The sequence below is a fragment of the Pipistrellus kuhlii genome, unplaced genomic scaffold (genome assembly GCF_014108245.1).
Source record: "Pipistrellus kuhlii isolate mPipKuh1 unplaced genomic scaffold, mPipKuh1.p scaffold_m20_p_14, whole genome shotgun sequence".
In the NCBI taxonomy this organism is placed as follows: domain Eukaryota; kingdom Metazoa; phylum Chordata; class Mammalia; order Chiroptera; family Vespertilionidae; genus Pipistrellus; species Pipistrellus kuhlii.
This window is the reverse complement of record NW_023425449.1, coordinates 45,855,005-45,861,751: the sequence shown is the minus strand read 5'-3', so window position 1 is coordinate 45,861,751 and position 6,747 is coordinate 45,855,005. Positions and strand designations below refer to the sequence as shown.

Sequence of the window (6,747 nt, the reverse complement as noted above, 5' to 3'; positions counted from 1 at the left end):
GGCTCCTGGCTCCAAAGAAAGAAATTACTTGCCACGAAGGCCGGGGCACCCCACTGGCCTCTGCCTTCCGGTGCTCCATGTCGGGAGTTTTTACAAATCGTGGGGTGTGCAGGCTGGCCTCGGTGGGGATGACGGGGCACAAGGCGCGGGCCAGGGCTGCTCCCTCTGCAGCCGCTCCTACTCCGGGACCAGGCGGCCGGGAGGGCACGGCGCAGAGGCCCCACCGGGCTCAGCCCAGCAGCGTGTTTCATGCTCACAGGTGCATCTCTGAGCTCCCCACCGGTGACAGCCTCACTGTGACCTTGCAGCCTGGCTGGACAGAATGGCTTCCAACTGGGCCCCAGTCCTCCTTCTGGGCCCCTGTCCTCTGCCTGGGCCCCGTGTCCTCTGTCTGGGCCCCGTGTCCTCTGTCTGTGCCCCGTGTCCTCTGTCTGGGCCCCGTGTCCTCTGTCTGGGCCCCTGTCCTCTGTCTGGGCCCCTGTCCTCTGTCCGGGCCCCGTACCCTCTGCCTGGACCCCGTGTCCTCCTTCTGGGCCCCTGTCCTCTGCCTGGGCCCCCTGTCCTCCTTCTGGGCCCCGTGTCCTCTGCCTGGGCCCCTGTCCTCTGTCTGGGCCCCTGTCCTCTGTCTGGGCCCCTGTCCTCTGTCTGGGCCCCTGTCCTCTGCCTGGGCCCCGTCGTCCTCTGTCTGGGCCCCGTGTCCTCTGCCCGGGCCCCGTGTCCTCCTTCTGGGCCCCGTGTCCTCTGCCTGGGCCCCGTGTCCTCTGTCTGGGCCCCGTGTCCTCTGTCTGGGCCCCGTACCCTCTGTCTGGGCCCCGTGTACTCTGCCTGGGCCCCTGTCCTCAGCCTGGGCCCCTGTCCTCAGCCTGGGCCCCTGTCCTCAGCCTGGGCTCCGTGTCCTCCTTCTGGGCCCCCTGTCCTCTGTCTGGGCCCCGTGTCCTCCTTCTGGGCCCCCTGTCCTCTGTCTGGGCCCCGTGTCCTCCTTCTGGGCCCCCTGTCCTCTGTCTGGGCCCCTGTCCTCTGTCTGGGCCCCTGTCCTCTGCCCGGGCCCCGTGTCCTCTGTCTGGGCCCCGTGTCCTCCTTCTGGGCCCCCTGTCCTCTGCCTGGGCCCCTGTCCTCTGTCTGGGCCCCGTGTCCTCTGCCTGGGCCCCTGTCCTCTGTCTGGGCCCCGTGTCCTCCTTCTGGGCCCCCTGTCCTCTGTCTGGGCCCCTGTCCTCTGTCTGGGCCCCTGTCCTCTGCCCGGGCCCTGTGTCCTCTGTCTGGGCCCCATGTCCTCTGTCTGGGCCCCTGTCCTCTGTCTGGGCTCCGTGTCATCTGTCTGGGCCCCGTACCCTCTGTCTGGGCCCCGTGTCCTCTGTCCGGGCCCCGTGTCCTCCTTCTGGGCCCCCTGTCCTCTGTCTGGCCCCCGTGTCCTCCTTCTGGGCCCCCTGTCCTCTGTCTGGGCCCCTGTCCTCTGTCTGGGCCCCTGTCCTCTGCCCGGGCCCTGTGTCCTCTGTCTGGGCCCCATGTCCTCTGTCTGGGCCCCGTGTCCTCTGCCTGGGCCCCGTGTCCTCTGCCTGGGCCCCTGTCCTCTGTCTGGGCCCCTGTCCTCTGTCTGGGCCCCTGTCCTCTGTCTGGGCCCCTGTCCTCTGCCTGGGCCCCTGTCCTCTGCCTGGGCCCCTGTCCTCTGTCTGGGCCCCGTGTCCTCTGTCTGGGCCCCTGTCCTCTGTCTGGGCTCCGTGTCCTCTGTCTGGGCCCCGTGTCCTCCTTCTGGGCCCCGTGTCCTCTGTCTGGGCCCCTGTCCTCAGCCTGGGCCCCTGTCCTCTGTCTGGGCCCCTGTCCTCTGCCTGGGCCCCTGTCCTCTGCCCGGGCCCCGTGTCCTCTGTCTGGGCCCCTGTCCTCTGTCTGGGCCCCTGTCCTCTGTCTGGGCCCCGTGTCCTCTGCCTGGGCCCCGTGTCCTCTGTCTGGGCCCCTGTCCTCTGTCTGGGCCCCGTGTCCTCTGCCCGGGCCCCTGTCCTCTGCCTGGGCCCCGTGTCCTCTGCCCGGGCCCCTGTCCTCTGTCTGGGCCCCTGTCCTCTGTCTGGGCCCCCTGTCCTCTGTCTGGGCCCCTGTCCTCCGCCTGCGCCCCATGTCTTCTGCCTGGGCCCTGCACTAGCCTGGACCTGTCTCTCAGAAGCACCAGGTTCCAGCGGGACTGGGCAGACCTGCCAGCTCCTCCCACCTTTGGCCCTGAGCATGAGAATGTCCATCTGTCAGAAAACAAACAGGTGAAAGGGGCAGCGAAGGCTGATGCCTAGGCTGTGTGCAGTGCACAATATTAAAGAAAAAGTGTGTTAAAGGAACAACGTTAGCAAAATAGTGTCTCACTCTAGTCATTGAAGTAAAGCAGCTCATCCATCTTTTTTCTGAGTCTAGTCCTTAGCCAGGTGTCAGACTTGCTGAGATGAACCAGTGCCCTGGGCCCCAAGGTTGCCCCCAGGGAGTGGGAAGTGACTTTAAGGGCTGTGGCCATGCCCCTGCTGTCAGCCCCGCTCTCCCTGGGCTCGGGAAGGGACGGGCTGAGGGTTGAATATAAAATGCCATGAACCCCGGGCAGTTTGTTCTGACAGTCCCCACAGGGAGCACAGAAGTGCCCGCAGGAGGTGTGCAAACTGCCGTGTCCTTGCTGGCCTGCGCCTCTGCAGACCCAACACCAGATGGGCCACCGGCACAGGTGGGGCCCAGAGGATCAGCTGGCGGCCCTGAGACAGGGCAGTCAGCCCTCTTGCTACCATCCTTGCAGGCGCCAAGCTACACGGTGCTGATGGGCAGAACCCTGAGAGGCAGCTTTCTGACCCATGTTAACTAACACTCTTTGAGGTTCCCTGACAGGCCCTTTGCTAGTAAAACCAGTGGGACCCACTGAAGGAACAATATTTTTGTTACTTTCTAAAAGGTTCTTGATTTAAATAATGAAAAACAGAAGGTAGCATTCCAAATATTTGAGGCCCATTGTATTTAAAGTTCATATCAGCACCCGTGTCCCATGGTTGCTGTGACCAATGAATGGAAACTTGGTGCTCAGAGCAGCCTTTACCAGGTCAGCAGCCTAGGCTCAAGTCCACCCTGCCAGACCCAAAGCAGATTCCCTTATTCAACTCACTCCAGAAGTGCAGGTTTAGATCTCTTTCCCAACATTCAACATCCAATGTACTATTGTCAGAAAACCATAGATTATATTCTTTAATAATCTGTAGCAACTGTGAAAGAAGATTTTCTGACATTGCAATTCCCTTATCCTTGAGCATGTAAGCCAAAAGTACAAGAAAATCCCCTTTTGATGAATTCTGCCCCATTATGATCTTGCTGAAACAAAAGAAATTACTTGAGCACTTATGGACCCGCGGGCTTCTGCAGCTAACATGAGTTTTGCATGCAGTTAATCTCCCACCATCGATCAGGCAAATTCTTTTTCTCCAAGTCCCAGGTCCCAGTTCAAGGTGCCAAATGTGAAGCCACGGCCCAGGTGGTCTCAGGTTCAAAGACTTGGAGAAAGGGCTGACGCACAAATTAATTATACAAGACAAGAAATATAAATTTGGAAATTATGGGGGAAGCCAGTTATGATCTTGGTACAAGGGACCAAATTCCACTGAGTCTGTTCACATCTGCTTTTATTTACTAGAATACACAATTGCCTTTTAGGAATGCAAACAGACATGCCAAAGGTGATGTTTGGTAAACAGTAAGAGTATCAGGTTTGGGGAGTTTGCTTTATGCCATGGAGTCATTAGCAGTAGGTAATAAAATGCAGATATTCATCCCTGTGAATATCAAAAAGCCCCATTCAGCCTTCTGATCAGGCTTCTCACATTTATATTAATTACTGTTTATCTTGGCTCCTTGCAGGCAGACAATTAAGACACAACAGGGAGCAAGCAATAGGTTGTCAGGTAGATTCTGAGTGATGTCCTTGGGTTATAAGTCTAGCTGCAGTAAGAAAAAGAAATGCACTAGGATGCTTTGAGGTGGACACGTGTATATACTAAGACAAACTTTGGCCCTAGCCAGCGTGGCTCAGCCGATAGAGTATCTGCCCATGGACTGAAGGATCCGGGTTTGATTCCTGGTCAAGGGCACGTACCTCAGTTGCAGTTTCGCTCCCCAGGCACTGTCAGGGTGTGTTCTGCGGGCAACCAATCAATGTGTTATTCTCACCCTCTCCCCTACCCTCCCACTCCCTTTGAAAATCAGTGGAAAAACCCTCAGGTGAGGATTAGGAAAAAACCTTTTGAAGAAGACACCCAGGGGAGCCATGTTGCCTTTGCTCTGGCAGCAGTGGGCGGGGCAGAACCTTCAGGCTCAGAGCTTAAGCCCCTCCCACTGTCAGTGCTGTGACCTTGGACAATGAATACAGTGGCTGCCCTGAAACTCCTCTACACTGCAAATGCCAGTCTAGTTCAGAAATAATTGTTTTGTACATGTTTTTCTTTCCTAAAATAAAGAACTGTGTAACTCAGTGCTGATTTATAGTCTTTTTGCCATATTTTGTTGGTGGAGAAATACAGGTGGTGCATGTTCCTATCAAAATTTAAGTTGAATGAAATGTTTGCATTTCCAGCAAATCACAGACTCAAGTGCCCGGCGAGTTCCTGGCATGAGTCACCAGGCAACAGGGCTGCTAGGGAACCGGATCTGTGGAGGGTTCCCTGCTGGTGACAAGGGAATATGTGGTTCTGACTGACGGTAATATCTTACTCTTTAACCAAGTAAACAGCAACTCAGAAGTTCATGGGAAAAGGTCACAGATGTGAGCATGGCACAGGAGGGCTGGGCCACATGCCTGTGTAGGCAGCTTGTCTTATTGGGGCAGTGATGTCCAACCTTTCCATCTCATGGCCCACAAGCTCATCACTGAGGCTCTGACACCAACAAGACATTATAGTTTTTACCATTCTGACCAAATAAAGGCATAATTTTGATTCATTCACAGTAGATGGCTATTGTTCTATTGGCTGCTCTCAATTTAAAAAACATATTTTTTATTGATTTTAGAGAGGAAGGGAGAGAGATAGAGAGATATAAAAACATCAATGATAAGAATCATTGATTAGCTGCTTCTTGCACGCCCCACTATTGGGATCGAATCTGTGACCTGAGCATGTGCCCTGACCAGGAATTGAACCAACATCTGGTTCATAGGTCAACACTCAACTTCTGAGCCATGATAGCTGGGTGGCTGCTGTCATTTTTTATTTGATAATTAAGGGGGAAGAGGACAGTGCTCTGGCTGAGTGGTCAGTCCTGCCTGTGCTGACCTCCGAGGCACATGCTGGGAGCTGTGACCAGGAAGGCTTTCCCGGAGCTGCGGTGAGTGTCCTGACCCTGGTGCAGTTTGAGAGCTCAGAGAGACGCTTTGGCTGGGAGACTCAGTTTGGGTGAAGATGAAAAAGGAAACATTTTCATGTGACATCGTCCCATTCCAGTCCCATCCAGCCACAGTTTGGACACACAAGATGCTGCGTTAAATCCTGGCACTTGTTTCGAGAAAAGGGACTAATGGGTGGGTGAGCTGGTACCTCTCCTTGTTTAACAAGGACTTCTGGGAGTTTCACAGAAAAAGTATTTTCTTACTTCACTTTGATTGCTGATATTTAGGTCAGACATTCTCTTTATACTTAGTTCAGTTTATCAGAGCAGCATTAACCCCACAAGGAGCCTCCTCTTCACCATCCTCTTCCTCACCATCCTCTTCCTCACCATCCTCCTTCTTACCCTCCTCCTCCTCACCATCCTTCTCCTCACCTTCCTCCTCCTCCTCACCATTCTCTTCCTCACTGTCCTCCTCCTCCTCATCATCATCCTCACCATCCTCCTCCTCCTCCTCACCATCCTCCTCCTCATTATCATCATCCTCTCCTCACCATACTCCCCTCACCATCCTCTCCTCACCATACTCCTCCTCACTGTCCTCTTCCTAGTCTTCCTCCTTGCTGTCATTTATCAACTAGGAATGCACCCCCTCCAGGCCTGACCTCAGGGCCTTGTGTGTGGAGTGGCTTAGACTCCATGGGCTGGATATGGACCTGATGAAGAATTTGTGAAAAAGCAGTCACATGACAAGGTTGGGTCAGGATAAGAGTGGAAAGGAAGAGAGGGGATGAGGATTTTAGAATGAGATCTCAAAAAAGTTTGAAATACTCAGTATATAATTAAAAAGTAAATAAATGCATACAGGAGAAAAACTGAACTGTTCTATTCAGGAGGTTCTAATTTTAAGAATTTAGAAGGAAAGAATTGATTTACTTGGGCCTGTTGTCTTCACTAGCAGAGAGGTACAGACAGAGATCCCAGGAGGCTGGGGACCTTGAGCTTTGAAAGGTCAGAGCCACACGCCCATGGTCTAGTTGAGACAAAGGGGGCTGAATCAGCTTCCACCTTTCAGTCTCATGTATGTCCTTGCTGATGGGCTGTCACCAGCTGTTACTGGGATGGCCTGCCTCATAGGAAGTGTTTGGAGATTTGCAACTTGCTTACATGGAACGTTATCACTCGCTCCCCATAAGCCTGGTGGTCCAGGCGAGAAGAGAACTCGCTGACGCGGCGCGCAGTGCAGGGCCCTGGCCTGACTAGTAACAGGCCCTCATCCCAGTCTTCCCACGAAACAACACGAACACGGGTGCCTGGTAAGGGTCTGCAGGGAGCATTGCTGAGTTTTCACTGCCAGGCAGAGGAAGCCACCACATGTCCTCACTATTTTGATTATGAAAGTAATTCCAACCCCAGCAGCAC

General features: G+C 54.4%; 1 long non-coding RNA gene across 1 annotated transcript; it reads right to left on the bottom strand.

Annotated features, from left to right (window-relative positions):
* Positions 1 to 3,491: 3,491 nt before the first annotated feature.
* LOC118718480 lies at positions 3,492 to 6,747 on the bottom strand. Its single transcript, XR_004987832.2, has 3 exons — positions 6,737 to 6,747; positions 5,556 to 5,557; positions 3,492 to 3,854 (listed from the first exon to the last, which is right to left on the bottom strand). It is a non-coding gene; the product is annotated as an uncharacterized LOC118718480 (long non-coding RNA).